The sequence below is a fragment of the Eriocheir sinensis genome, unplaced genomic scaffold (genome assembly GCF_024679095.1).
Source record: "Eriocheir sinensis breed Jianghai 21 unplaced genomic scaffold, ASM2467909v1 Scaffold67, whole genome shotgun sequence".
Taxonomy (NCBI): Eukaryota; Metazoa; Arthropoda; class Malacostraca; order Decapoda; family Varunidae; genus Eriocheir; species Eriocheir sinensis.
This window is the reverse complement of record NW_026112020.1, coordinates 601200-616839: the sequence shown is the minus strand read 5'-3', so window position 1 is coordinate 616839 and position 15640 is coordinate 601200. Positions and strand designations below refer to the sequence as shown.

General features: G+C 49.5%; 1 long non-coding RNA gene across 1 annotated transcript; it reads right to left on the bottom strand.

Annotated features, from left to right (window-relative positions):
* Nucleotides 1-10899: 10899 nt before the first annotated feature.
* LOC126993757 (uncharacterized) lies at nucleotides 10900-11255 on the bottom strand. The gene is made up of 2 exons (XR_007748225.1): nucleotides 11083-11255; nucleotides 10900-10931 (listed from the first exon to the last, which is right to left on the bottom strand). It is a non-coding gene; the product is annotated as an uncharacterized LOC126993757 (long non-coding RNA).
* Nucleotides 11256-15640: the final 4385 nt, after the last annotated feature.

Sequence of the window (15640 nt, the reverse complement as noted above, 5' to 3'; positions counted from 1 at the left end):
GAGATAACTGATTAGGAAACTTACAGTGACGCTGACTCGCCCGCACTTAAGAACCCTATAACACATGCTGTAATAAAGCGTTGTACTGGTAAACTGAAAAACGGCAAGTCTCCTGGTAGTGACAACATCATTAATGAATATATAAAATGTACACAAGACTTACTCTGCCCTTTATATGTTGAACTATTCAATAAGATCCTTGACACAGGTGTCTTTCCATCGGAGTGGCTCACTGGCGTTATAATACCTCTTTATAAAAACAAGGGAGACGTTAATGATGCAAATAACTACCGAAGTATTACCCTTTTAAGCTGTATGGGGAAATTGTTTACGTCCATTCTTAACGACAGTCTCAAACAGTATTCCGACGATCAAAACATCATCAATGAAACACAAGCAGGCTTTCGTGAGGAATATTCCACACTGGATTATATCTTTTTACTCAAGTGCGTTGTTGACTTGTTTCAGTGGAAAATGATGAAATTATTTTGTTTATTTATTGACTATAAAAAGGCTTTTGATTTGGTATGGAGGGAAGGTCTATGGTTTAAACTTGTAAATAATAATGTTAATGGTAAGATACTAAATGTTATTCGTAGTATGTATTTTAATTTCAAGTCATGTGTAATGGTTGGCCAACAGTTGTCTGAAACATTTACTTGCAATATGGGAGTGAGGCAAGGTGAAAACCTATCACCATTGTTATTCGCTTTCTATGTTAATGACCTGCAGGGAAAACTTATAGAGTATAATTGTAGCTATCTTAATTTCAATGACCTTGTAAACACGTATCTCAGATTATTGGTGATTATGTACGCAGATGATACTGTTATTTTGTGTGATAGCGAGCAAAACATGAAGGTAGCTTTAGTATCACTTCACAGGTATTGTTTAGAGTGGAGATTAAAGGTAAATTGTAGTAAAACTGAAATAGTAGTTCTCAGTAGGGGTAGAGTTGCAACCAGTAATTACAATTTCAAGGTTGGTGAGGAGGAAATAGAGGTAGTAAGAGAATATAAACACCTGGGTGTATTGTTCAGTTATAATGGACGGTTTAGGAAAGGGCAACTAGAACTTAAAGACCACGCAACTAAGGCCATGTATCCACTGACTGGGACTTCTCGAAAATATGATTTGCCATTTGCTATACAATTAGAAATGTACAATAGTATGGTGGTGACAGTTGCGACTTACGCTTGCGAAATATGGGGTTATGACATTATAAGGGAACTGGAATCTTTACAGATGAGGTATCTTAAATATGTAATGTATGTACACTGGATCTCAAAAGTATCGGTGCAGAGGGTGCCCGATGCCGTCCGAAAACGTTCACACAGGTGCTGGTGTTGTGGGTGGGAAGGGTTGGTATGTCTGACTGTGGCTAGTTCGGAAGGTCAGAATCACGGGGTCATGGTTCGGAACAGTGTTCACGAAAGCCTAACATAGTCATTGGCGGCCAACAACGTCTGTCAGTTACGATGGAGACCTCAGAGTCAATACGTGGAGCTATCGTTGCCCTACATGAAGCGGGCCACACCAATTCTGATTTTGCGCGGCAGCTTCGTATCCACCGCAACACAGTAGCAAGGTGGATACGGCGACATGAAGGCACTGGTGAAACAGAAGACATGCCACGGGTCGGCCGGCAACGCTGCACCCTTTATTGTTTACTAGTCCATAATAAATGCCAGTGCCGCTGCTTCAAAAACGTCGACGTGCTCCTGGACGAGCCTTCACAGCTGAACTGGTGGCATCCATGCCCAGACGGCTGAATGCTGTGTTAGGAGCGGGTGGAGGATATACTCAATATTAATATTTAATAAAGTTGTGAAAACATGTTACTTTCGTTTTCCTGACCATATGACACATTACACTATAAATATAGTCTTATTAGAGCATATCGTAATATAGTAAATTAATGTACCTAATGGATCATATTATGATAGCGAGCCAGCTACCAATTCATCAACAATGCATATGTAGCCGCGTTGTGGCGGCTTGGACAGGATAAATCAGAAGACCCGTCTTGTTTTACTCGCTTTTAATATGCGTGTAAACCTGAGCGAGGTAAAGAATACATCTCATCAACACTTGTCAGACAACACAATACAACACTTACAGCTACATCATATACACCAAATGTCATCTTATCCTAATACACCAAATGTCACCTTATCCTATGACACAACATCAAACTAATAATACTCACAATTATTGAGGGGTCTAATAATAGCCTTGTAATCCGCCGCAACGGACTTGCGCTCTTGTCCCTTGTCTCCTCGACTCCGGATGGAAGCCTCACCCTCCTATCCCTCGTCTAGTCATGCAAAGGCGAAGTCGGAGAACACGTCCTCCACGTCTTCCCTTTCTTGCTTCCTTTAACAGTCTGCCTTCTCCGTTATTCCCTCACTCCCTTCAGGCCAGATTGTCCCCAGGACCAACAAGGGTGCCTCTGTCCGAGGGACCTAGGCCGTCTAATGGATTTTGTGACCTCTCGGGTCGAGGTGTCATAACATTCCAGACGATGAATTGCCTCCCATATCCCTTCTCACGTTACCTCTCTCTTCTCCCTTCGCTTCTCCACCTCCTCACTTCTCCACCTCCTTCATTCCCTATTCCCCTACATTACCACCTACCATTATAGTTACTATCTTACCTTATTACAAACATTTACCATCTTACATATACCATTATTACATGAAGACATTACGTGCAATCCATAACGATATGACTTTACGTCATTAGTAACCCTCATACATACAACACATCGTAGGCGCGACTACACTCCCCCCGTTGGACACGCCAGGCGTGTTCAAGACATTAGCTAGACAAGGGCACGTGGTGAGGGAGGAACTGCGCCAGTGAGTGGAAAAACCCCGACATTTACGTTAAAGGACAGGCTGCGGGGGAAAAACTCCTCGGCGCAGTCGCTCCGCCACGGCCGGTGCACCAACACGTGCCATCTTGACCCTAGCAGCAACAAGGGCAGTGCGCCGGCAAGGTAAGGCCGGGCATCCCACACGATCCCGGCCAAACGGCACCCTCAACAGCGGGATAACGCGAAGGTACCTTACGTGGGAGGCTGGCATGACCGTCCACCGAGATACCCGCGAGCGGCGAAGCTGCCTAAGTCAGAGTGGCGAGACTGCCCAAGATCGTCAGTGGCCGAAACCGCCCACAAGTCAGTTTTGCGAGACCGCCCAAGAAGTCAGGGTGGCGAGACCGCCCAAGAAGTCTGTGTGGCGAGACCGCCCAAGAAGATGGGAGTGGCGAGACCGCCCCTACTCCCCAATGGCGAGACCGCCCAGAGTGGCGAGACCGCCCAGAGTGATGCGGAGTGGCGAGAGCGCCCCTACTCCGAGTTGGCGAAACCGCTCGGTACAACGTGGGTGGCGGAAGGCGCACTCTGAAACACACGCCGGAACCCGCAGCAGCGGAAGGCTACAGGCACTACACGCCCGGTACTGGAGCGTTACGCGGAGACTCCCTCGAGCAGACAGAGCTTGACCGGCGCGCGGACCAGCGTTCGTTTGGCTGTCCTTAGAGAGACCTTCCTAACCAGACCATCGTCGCTCGGGTGGACGTGAGTGACCCGAGCCAGTGGCCACTGGTTCCGCGTGGTCTGTTCCCCCGTGACCAGCACCACATCCCCTACCCGGAAATTAGCCTGGGGACGGGTTTCCTTTTGTCGTCGCCTCAGTAGAGGGAGGTATTCCCTCAACCATCGTTTCCAGAACTGGTCGGCTAACCATTGTGCGTGGCGCCATCGCCGTTGATAGGCTTGTGCGATATCGGTAGGTCCTAGTGCCGGTGCCGGATCAGCCGCCCCCCGCAGCAACTGGGCCGGGGAGAGCGCCTCCGGCTCCCCTGCGGCATTAGGGACGGCAGTGATCGGCCTAGAGTTCACAACGTGTTCAATCTCGCAGAAAAGCGTGAGAAGACGGTCATCATCGAGGACCTGATCTCCTACGGTTGTCTGTATGATCCGCTTCACTGTGCGGATTTGCCTCTCCCACACACCACCCGCGTGTGGGGCTCCAGGAGGGTTAAAGCGCCACTGGATCCTGTCATCCGCCAAGGCAGCCTGGAAGGGACCATCGTCGTTCCAGGCCCCTGCCGCTTCTCGCAGCTCCTTCTCTATGCGAACCAAATTGGTACCGCAATCAGAACGCATGACTTTGGGTTTCCCCCGCCGGGTCATGAACCTGCGTATAGCACGCAATAGCGCCGGGGAGTATAAGCACGACAGGACCTCCAGGTGTATGGCCCTCGTCGTAAGGCAAGTGAAGATGCAACCCCATCGCTTCGTACGCCTCCTGCCGGTCTTAGTAAGGAGGGGCCCAAAACAATCCAGTCCCGTAGACGCAAACGGCGGTTGGCCCGGTGTGACTCTGTCTTCTGGCAGGTCGGCCTGCCGCTGATGTTTTGCGCACCAGTTAGCCCGCCTGCAGACCACGCAAAGCTTCAACACGCGGTCAACAATGGGGCGGCAACACGGCACCCAAAATCTGCGCCGTAATTCAGCGATGGTGTGGGCTCTGCCCATGTGTTTAGCAGCTCTCTGGTGAACCTCTCGAACGACAACAACGGTGAGGGGGTGTGCTCTAGGTAAGAGGAGTGGCTCACGGGCACTAGGATCCAATGGGGCTTTGCGTAGCCGACCTCCCACCCTGATGGCGCCCGACGGGTCCAAGAAAGGTTCCAGGCTATAGATGTCTGACCGTTTGGATACCGGGCGCCCCCCTCGCAAGGCTGCCAATTCTGCTGAATAACACTCGCTCTGTACGGCTCTTACTACGCGATGTTCGGTTCCGTCTAAATCCATGGCCGTCAACGAGGGCGATTGGCGGCGGCCCCTGTTTGGGCCGACCGTCCAGTCAAGGAAGCGGCGGAGAATCGCCACTGCCCGCAGAAGTTTCGTCCAGGTAGAATAACGGTTCCAAAGGGTGTACGGGAAGTCCTCCGTGGCGGAGGTCTCCGTAGTCAGTAGCACTGCCTCTCGTTCCTCTCGTTTCGCTTCAGATACGTCTAAGAGGTCAGTGGGAACTATAGGTAACCGTGGCCACTGTGCCTCCACCTCCATCAGGAACCGAGGACCGGTCCTTCAACGAAAATTGGCGAGTAGCTCAGCAGCTGTCAGCCCTCGTGAAGCGTCATCCGCCGGATTCTGGTGCGTGGGCACGTGTCGCCACTGGTCTGGCCGCGTTAGACCTTGAATGCTGGCGACCCTGTTGGCAACATAGGTCTTGAAGCGCCGACTCGGATTGTGAATGTACTGCAACACAAGCATGCTGTCAGTCCACAGAATGATCCTATGTATCTTAACGGTAAGTTCTGCCTCCAGAGTCCTCGCGACTTGTGCCGCGAGGAGGGCTGCACACAGTTCCAGCCTGGGAATTGTTAATTGCTTCAGCGGAGCCAACCGGGCCTTCCCGTATATGAAAGCCACGCTCACCTCCTCGTCCGGTTGAGCGTAACGCAAGTAGCATGCCACCCCATAGGCTAACTGGGATGCAGCCGCAAAAACGTGTAGGTCATTATGAGTGTCTTCTGCCAAGGGCGTCGGACTGTAGCACCTTGGAATACTGAAGTCTGCAAGCGACTCCAGCTCTAATAGCCACACGCGCCATTTTTTCGCGGTCTCATCATCCAGAGTTTCATCCCAGCCCGGCTTTCTCTACACAGCCCTTGGAAAAGTATCTTAGCTCGGATGACGAACGGCGCTAACATCCCTAGTGGGTCATAGACCGCGCTGTACGTGCTCAGTATACCTCTTTTGCTGAGGGGTTTCAGAGGCACGCTAACCCGTACCGCGATATCGTCTCTCTCTGTGTCCCAGATTAGTCCCAGCGCTTGACTGACTGGTCGTACCCCCGTCTGCGGCCCGAGCTCCTTAACGACACCACTCCTCTCGTCCATCGGGATGGTCGAGAGTACCGGTTCGCTGTTGCTAGTCCACTTGGTAAGGTGAAAGCCCCCTTTCTCTAGGAGAGCAGTCAGTTCCCGCACCATCTCCATTGCCTCGGTCACGGTTGCGGTAGATAACAGAAGGTCATCTACGTAGAAATTCCTCACCGCGCCATCCACTACAGGTGGGTGCTCCATCCCGTAATCCCTAAACGTCTTCCTCAGGGCGTAGGCAGCACAAGACGGGCTCCACACCCCGCCGAACAGATGGACTGTCATCCGAAAGGTGGTCGGCCTACCCGTCAAGCTCGGGTCCTCCCACCAAAGGAACCGCAAAGCGTCCTTGTGTTCCTCACTTATTCGTACTTGGTGAAACATGGCCTCTATGTCTGCCATCACTGCGATGGGCTCTTGTCTAAATCGGACAAGGACCCCTAACAACTTGTTATTCAAATCGGGGCCCTGGCGGACTTGTGAATTGAGCGAAACTCCATCTTGGCCTGCGGCACAGTCGAACACTACCCGCACCTTCTCTGGTTTGCGAGGGTTAAAGACTGGGTGGTGGGGAAGGTACCAGGTCCTTTTACCCGTGGTGAATAGTTGGTCGATCGGTACTTTCTCTGCATGCCCCATCATCAGTAGTTTGTCAATTTCTCGGGCATATCTTTCTCGCAGGGTCGGATGTCTGGAAAGCCGCGCTCTCAAGCTATTCAGTCTGTGCTCGGCCATCCTACGGTTGTCCCGTCTGGATTCAGTGTCTTTCTTGAAAGGGATCGGGAACACGTAATGCGAACCCCATTTGTCGACTGTCTCATCCCAGAGTCTCAGTACCGCCCTGTCATCTACCGATAGGCCTTCCTTTTCTGGAGTACTCATCTCTGGTTCCTCCATTTCCCAGAATAAGCGTACTTGTTCTTCTAGCGTAGCCTGTACGCTGTTCCCTTCCCCTTCTTGGTCGAAGATGGTCAAACAGCTATGTGCAGTAGCGGTAGGATCTAGTTTTGTCGATGTAAGTGGTCCGTTGACGGTCCATCCTAATGCGGTGCGTACAGCAAAAGGCTCTCCGTCGCCTGCCCTCCTCACCTCCAGGGGCCGCATAGCAAGTGGGTTGTCTAGTCCAATAAGTAGGTCCACTCCACCTAAGTCTCCATTGGTTATATCCAGACCTCGAAGGTGGCTCCAACCGTTCACTTCGTCTCCCTGTGCTACGTGGGACCCAAGGGCCTGTGGGAGTTCCGGGACCACTAGCACGTTGTGCATAACGATAGCCTGCTGTCCGCGCGTGCCCCGCACTCTTACGTGAGTCTGCATCACAGTCGTGCGTGTTTCATGCCCCAATGTGCTGATCTCTATTGTGGTTGGGACTCCCACCACCGATAGTCTCTTCGCCAAGGACTTGGTGCAATATGAACGATCACTCCCTGTGTCTAGCAGGGCCAAGGCTCGCACGCCCCTGGGGCATGTAGGGGGGAGAGACCCCCCTACAGCTCCGACCCTAACCTCCACGATCGGTAAGGCAGTCTTATGGTACTCTGCTAGTCATTTTTTACCTTCTTCTTTGAGCTTCGTCGGGTTACTCATGACAGAAGCTGCGTTGCTACCCGCTGTTGTTGGTGTCATGGTTCGTGCGACCTCACCTGGGGAGACCCTCGTTCTCCGTGCTGGTCGTACCTCACTGTCTCTTCTCCATCGCTCTTTCTGGTCCTCAGACCCTTGGTAAGGCATGCGCCTCGCTGATGAGGAGAAATGCTCGGCACTCCCCCGTCCTCGTGCCGGACGCGTTGCTCCGAGAGGTGTCATTGCACCATGAAGTAGGATTGAGTGTTTACCTCCACAACCTATTTCCCCGCATACGGATGTGCTCGTGCAAGTGGATGAGTTGTGTCCTTTGCCTAAGCACAGGTAGCAGGCACGGTACCTAATGACCACGGACTTCCGAGAGCTCGGATCCATTCGCTTGAACGCTCGGCAATCTCTGAGAGGGTGGTTCGATAAGCACAAACAGCATTCCTCCCTCGCTTCCGGCCCACTCTTGGGTTTAGTGTCGTCTGCTTTCGGCTTATTTGTCATTGATTTCTCCGGGCCCCGTTCCCTTGGTCGTACCGATCGCATGATCGTCACGGTCTCGGCTACGTAATTAATCAGATGCTCTAACGTCCCCTTCTTGTAACTCCTCCGTCGTTCCTCTACATAGTATCGGGTCTCGTGGGACTGAGGTAGGCAACCAATTACGTCCCGTCGCAACAGCTCTGCCGCTCCAGAGCTAGATCCCCCTTGAGCGTGGAGATGGAGACTATACTCTCTTAGGTCCGCATAGACTTGCCTGACGCCAGTCAGGTCCCCTTCTTCCATTTTACTACGTTCCCTTAACTTTTCCAGTAAGCGCTGAGTCTTTCCGACCTTCAGACCGAAGTTGTCACCGAGGTATTCCAAAGCCTCCTGATACCCCCCCTCTGCTCCATAAGCCTGGATCATTTGCAGATACTGCTTGGACACCGGTTCGTCGCAAACCTCTGCCAAGAATCTCAGACGATCTTCGTCCGTATAATCCCTGTGCGCCACCACGGCACGGAAGTGCTTAATGAATCGCACGTAACTGTCCCTCGTCTTACCATCGAATCGCGGTAACACCGGGGTTGGTAGTGGGCCCACGTACTTTGCGCTCCAGTATCTCCGACTCTTTCTCCGCTCACGGTCCTTAAGACTCTGTTGCCCATACTCTATGTCCGGATCGGGTCGTACTCTTGAGGCTCGGCGTCTGTGAGACGCGCTTCTCTCGTCCGACTCAGTGGACGGGGAACTACTCGGAGGGCACCATGAGCTTCCTCCACCGTTACATTTGACGCGGCCTCTGGACTCCCCCCGGTGAAGGGGGCTCCAACTACGTTCTGATGACCCTCTCGTGCATGTGTGCCTTGCAGTCGTCCAGTATCCTTCTCTCTCGAGCGAGTCTCAGTCATCAACACTACGACGTCTGACGTAACGCCAACGGTTCTGGCTTCTGCCCTCCTCCGCCCGTGGATTAATTTCGCGACCGAGGCTTCTTCGACCTGTTCCCCCTCGGGACCGGCTACGGCACACAAATGGGCTGCGTCCTCCTACGCCTATTCCTTCGCGTGTGCGTGGGTCACGTCGTTCGCGAGATCTCCCCCGAGATGGACTGCGCCGTGCACCAGCATTTACATGAACGGAAGCGCAACGCTCAAAGCTACATCCGTGTGACCCGTTTCGGGGTTGATGGCAGCTCTCGCCACCACTCTCCTTCTCTTTCCCAACTTCAACGTTGTGGGGCGACTCCTCACCCCAAATTTCTCTCACTAAACTTCGCCCCGCGGTGGCATCCAGCGTCGACAGCGACAATCTCAGGAGATCCTTCTTTCCGGTTTCGTCTAGCGTCGCCAGGTACTCCCTCGGAGCCAAGTGAAGCGTGACGTCGGTTCTGGCTGCGGTGGTTTGGGGCCCGATACTTCCTATGTTTCTCTGGTTCGCAACATTTCCTGTTCCAATGGCATCTGTCGTTTCCTCAACTTCGTGGTACTGCCCTGGTGCATCGGTCGACCCTAGGCTCCGGCCCCCTTCGTTAGGAGAGGGGGGTTGAAGGTCAACAAAGGGGTCCATGGCTGCTTCAAGAACGACCGCCGAGTCCGGTGTCTAACGTCGGGTCGAGTCTTTAGTCTGGCAAGAGTGTCTGCGTCTGAAACGGTGTCAGATGGTACTACAAGCACCTTGAGTAACTCCACCACAGAGGCAACGACAGCCCTAGAAGCGGCTGCCTTGCAACGCATTCAGCCAACGCCAGCCTCTCACCTAGTTTGTTAATCTCCGTGACGTCTCAATCATCAGTCTCCCTTTCTCTGTCACTCCACCGGAGCCGAACCATGCCCAGTGGCAACGTCATGAGACCTACCTGCTCCTATGGCTCGCGCATCGTTCATTAATCATTCCAAACCTGACAAAGAAGACGTGCCCATCCGTATTGAATAGTGATGATGATGCAACACCAATGTGCTCCCTGCAACCCTCGACACCTTAATCACCCAATACGTAACAGTGGCGACACAACACTAACGTGTCGCCTGCAACACTCGACAATGTAATCACCCAAAGCTGATATGTCACGTGCAACGCCTGACACTAATCACCCAATAAGTAACAGTGGCGACACAACACTAATGTGTCGCCTGCAACACTCGACACTGTAGTCACCCAACGCTGATATGTCACGTGCAACACCTGCCACTAATCACTCAATACGTAACAGTGGCGACACAACACTAATGTGTCGCCCGCAACACTCGACACTGTAATCACCCAACGCTGGTATGTCACGTGCAACACCTGACACTGTAATCACCCAATGCTGATGTCACTTGCAACACCTGACACTAATCACCCAATCAGTAACAGTGGCGACACAACACTCGACAATGTAATCACCCAACACTGATATGTCACGAATATGTCACGTGCAACACCTGACACTGCAGTCACCCTATAAGTAACAGTGGCGACACAACACAACACTAATGTGTAGCCGGCAACACTCGGCAATTGGTCATCCGTAATGAACAGTTTCTCATCCCACAAGTCACTCAAGACGTCACGGTACCTCTTACCTGCGGTCACCGACTCGCCCCGTGTCGAGAAAGCACTGAGCGACGCCAATCACGCCCAACACAAGGCACCAGGCGGCTCCAGCGCAGTCACCAATCACTAGTCACTCTCATGCCTGTGGGTGCAGTGAAGTAAGCTGAATGTTTTGTTGCCTGGTGGCCAGTGTGTCGGCGAAAGTTTTCCTTTAACTCCCGTAGATGTCTCCTCGCCCAAGGCTGTAGAGGAGCAGCGGCGGCGGCAGCGGCCCTGGACACCGTTCTCCGCCCGCGCCCCTTCTCTCGGTCCGTGCAGTTGGCACTCCAATCGCCGATAGACCCGCTAATTGTTTACTGTAGCCGCGTTGTGGCGGCTTGGGCAGGATAAATCAGAAGACCCGTCTTGTTTTACTCGCTTTTAATATGCGTGTAAACCTGAGCGAGGTAAAGAATACATCTCATCAACACTTGTCAGACAACACAATACAACACTTACAGCTACATCAGATACACCAAATGTCATCTTATCCTAATACACCAAATGTCACCTTATCCTATGACACAACATCAAACTAATAATACTCACAATTATTGAGGGGTCTAATAATAGCCTTGTAATCCGCCGCAACGGACTTGCGCTCTTGTCCCTTGTCTCCTCGCCTCCGGATGGAAGCCTCACCCTCCTATCCCTCGTCTAGTCGTGCAAAGGCGAAGTCGGAGGACACGTCCTCCACGTCTTCCCTTTCTTGCTTCCTTTAATAGTCTGCCTTCTCCGTTATTCCCTCACTCCCTTCAGGCCAGATTGTCCATAGGACCAACAAGGGTGCCTCTGTCCGAGGGACCTAGGTCGTCCAATGGATTTTGTGACCTCTCGGGTCGAGGTGTCATAACATTCCAGACGATGAATTGCCTCCCATATCCCTTCTCACGTTACCTCTCTCTTCTCTCTTCGCTTCTCCACCTCCTCACTTCTCCACCTCCTTCATTCCCTATTCCCCTACATTACCACCTACCATTATAGTTACTATCTTACCTTATTACAAACATTTACCATCTTACATATACCATTATTACATGAAGACATTACGTGCAATCCATAACGATATGACTTTACGTCATTAGTAACCCTCATACATACAACACATCGTAGGCGCGACTACAGCATAGGTATTGCACAGTGCATTTCGTATAGGTGATGTGTTAACGTGACATATGACGCATTAGGCATAGGTATTGCACAGTGCATTTCGTAGGTGATGTGTTAACGTGACACATGAGGTGTTAGATGTATTGACACAAGATAAGAGTCGTTGTTTATCACATGCTAGCACTATCAGCGCATAATGATGGCCCTGTATACGTAACCACCAGTGTCAACCATATTACCGTATATCTGTCTCCCATGATAAAGTACCAACGTCACACTGTACGTATGACCAATGTCTGTTTCTATAAACACTAAAATAAACTATATAATTATATAGTAGGAAGGGGATATCGGTACTGGTAGTTGTATGGCATCTCTGGATATCAGGGCTACCAACATGTGGTACGTCGGACACCAACATTTCACTGACGATCGAACTGTTGTCCAAAATGTTTCACACACATTGTGCACCGATACTTTTGCGATCCAGTGTACATAGGTATACAAGTACGGACATTGTATATGGGGAATCAGGAATGTATCCACTGGAAATATGTATAAAATGCAGGATGATAAATTATTGGTCAAGGTTAATTACGGGAAAAAATACTAAGCTGAGTTATGTTATGTACACATGTTTACTGCACTTATATATGTCTGGTACTTTTATATCGCCATGGTTGGACTGTATAAGACGTATATGTATTGAATGTGGTCTGTCAGGTGTATGGCAGTCACAAACCATCAACAATGTTAAGTGGTTTAGGAAGACTGTTGAGCAGAGGTTGAAAGATTTATGGATATCAACTTGGTATAGGAATATAACAACAAAAGGCATATGTAGTAGTTACAGTATGTATAAAGAAATTTATGAGATTGAGGATTACCTTGTTAAACTAAGTAAAACAAACCGTATTAATAAAAGTAAGTTTCGCACAGGAAGTAACCGATTACCAGTTGTTAGTGGTAGGTACCGTGATATTAGAAGAGAAGAACGGTATTGTGATAAATGTAATGGTGAACAAATAGGGGATGAATATCACGTTCTGTTTAAATGTGAAAATCAAGATGTTATACAGCTGAGAAACAAGTACATACCAGAGCACTACAGAGTAAATCCAAATCACAGAAAATATGTTAAAATGATGCAAAGCAAAAATGTGCACATGCTAAGCAATTTGGCTCAGTTTATTAAATTAGGTCTGAGGCTGTTTAGATAAAGACTTCATGATATAACTTGTTATACAGGGGCTGTGCTCCATACTTTTTTTTTTTTGGAAAAGTCTGAGCAATATATGCATTCTATTCTATTATATTCTATTCACACACACACACACACACACACACACACACACACACACACACACACACACACACACACACACACACACAGCCCTGCAAGCTACACTGAACTTGTCATCATGGAGAATACTTACGCGCCGTGTCACATCCTATCCTTGAATGAGGAATCCTTGGTCTCGTAACCTGTTGGACCGTCCATCACACGCACCCTTTGCCTCCTTGTGCTCGGAGTGGCGGTGTTTCTTGAGTTTTTTTTCTTTTCCCTCATATTCTCTTGTGTTTTCTGTGTATGTGTCTAGAGGGCATGGATGAGAAACGTATTGTCAGACACTTTCGGCTTTAAACATCATTTGCTTCCAAAGGCCATGTAGCTCGTATTTCAAGTCGCTTTCGGCTCTCACAGCAACTATCTCCAGAGGGCACATGGGTTTTCATAAGTGTTTTTAATTTTTATTTTTTTTCGTTATGCCTATGGCACCACTAAGCTTTCTTGGTGGGCCATGGTGGTCTTCCCCAGTCCGTAATGACGCAGGGAAGTGTTTATAGTTGCGCCATCTTGCTTGGCTCTTGCTGCTACCCCTCGGAGCTCATCTTTGAGTCTCTTTTAGAGAGAATCTAGAGTCCGGGTTGATAGGCGGCCTTCAGGACAGCATGTGGGTAGTCTTAGGCCACTCGGCGATGACTGTAAAATTGCCAGCTTGGTTGTGGCAGCGGGCGTGACAAACTTTCGTCCTCCTGGACCCCGCGCCCGAACGCTGACCACTCAGCCACAGCCTCCCCATGGTGCAAAGCCTTGTCAAACTATCAGTAGGCTCATAAAACTACCCATGGAAATACTAACACAACCTCTACAAAAACCTTATCTTATATGTGTGTTTAAAGCCCGCAACGTTTAAGAGTATGGCCAGTGAGGGACAGCCCTATGCCAGCGCGGACACCTTGGGAGCACTTTAGGTTTTTCATGGGTCGGGTTCTCATGAGTGTTTTAGCGTTAATGGTGCAGAAGCCTGGTCAAATTAACACTAGGCTCATAAAACTACACATGGAAATGCTAACAGATCATCAAGAAAAGTCTTACCAAATGTTTAAGAGAATAATGGGCCAGTGAGGGAAAACCTAATGCACGCGCGGACACATTGGGGTCACTTTAGGGGCAGCCCGCGGCGCTGCACTCTTTGTTTACGGCCACCTGAGGGTTGATGGGTCGGGGTGTCGGCGCGGGGGACACTCCAACCCATCGCCGTGCTGTAGTCAGTAGCCCGGACGGTAACTTTAACTAACAGACTGTGGGACTTTGGTGGTCAAGGGAGTTGTTGTTGTTGTTGTTGTTTTAAATGTAGTTGTTGTATGTATCTACCTGTCTGTCCATGTGTGTGTGGGGGAGAGGGAGGGTCTTTGTGTGTGTGTGTGTGTGTGTGTGTGTGTGTGTGTGTGTGTGTGTGTGTGTGTGTGTGTGTGTGTGTGTGTGTGTGTGCAGTTTTTTTATTATAATGAACTAACTTTGCCTCGCATCTTAACACGCGTTGAAAAACAGCTTATAAAAGACGCGAACTGATACTTCTTAAGAGGTAAAACTCCCTAAAGACGCGTCCATAGGCGAGACGAGGACACGTGTGAAGGCGCTGCAAATCCCCGCTCGGGAGTATTATAAAAAGAAACATTGAAACAGCAAGTATCATGTTACGACGGTTTGTTTATCTTATTTTATCTATCTGTATATTTACATATTTTTTTCTTTTTTTATTGTTTTTAGGTTCTACTTTTATTTGGTTTTATTTGTGTATTTGTTTTTATTTTTTTATTGTCCTATATTCTATTTTTATTTTATTTTTTATTCTATTTATTTAATTTATTTTTATTCCATTTATTTTCTTCTTCTCTTCTTTTCTTTTCTTCTATTTTTTTATGTATTTTTCTTTTGTACTAGTTGATTTTTGTTGTTGTTGTTGGATCCTACGCAAGAAAGGCCGCACCATAATCCTTCCTCCTTGCCGTGCCCGGGGAAGGTAGAAGCGAATGTACAATCGCCATAAGCCACTTAGTCTCGCTGTGTGTTGTGCCGGGCCGGCGGTGTGCTGCGTTGGGCGGACAAAGTAATAACGGCGGCGGGGAGGCAGCCTCGCAGCGGGCGGCAAATAAGTGTTGGTAAGGTAAAGTTGGGAGCATACGCTACAGCTGCGCGTGGCGGCGGTGCTCATCTCCGTCCCGTTGGCCCTTTGAGCGTGTGGGGGGAGAGAACCATTAACCCGACGCAGGGCCAGTGTGACATCCAGGTTACCACAGTTTACCTTCCCAGAGGGTCCCCAGGTAACATTTATCGACCAACCCGAAAGGAGCATGAACAGCTGGGTGGGCTGCACGCTGACAGTCCAGGCCGGGATTCAAACCCAGGCCCGCAGATTCATAGTCATGGGTTTAAAATTCTCATCGTGGATTATGAAGAGGAGCGGAGTGAAACAGGACAGGAAATATAGAAAACAAGAAACCCTTAATTAATAGTAGTAAATTGACGTCGTTTATTAGAGTAAAGAAGGCAGGACTAAAAAAGAGGAACATCATCTCGAACTCTGAGGTTTAGTAATTTTTTCATCGTGGATTTATCAAGAGGAACGGAATGAAACGGAACAGACAGCATACAGAACAAGAAATCCTAACTTATAGCAGTAAATTGACGTTTAAAAGCTACGAAGAAAAA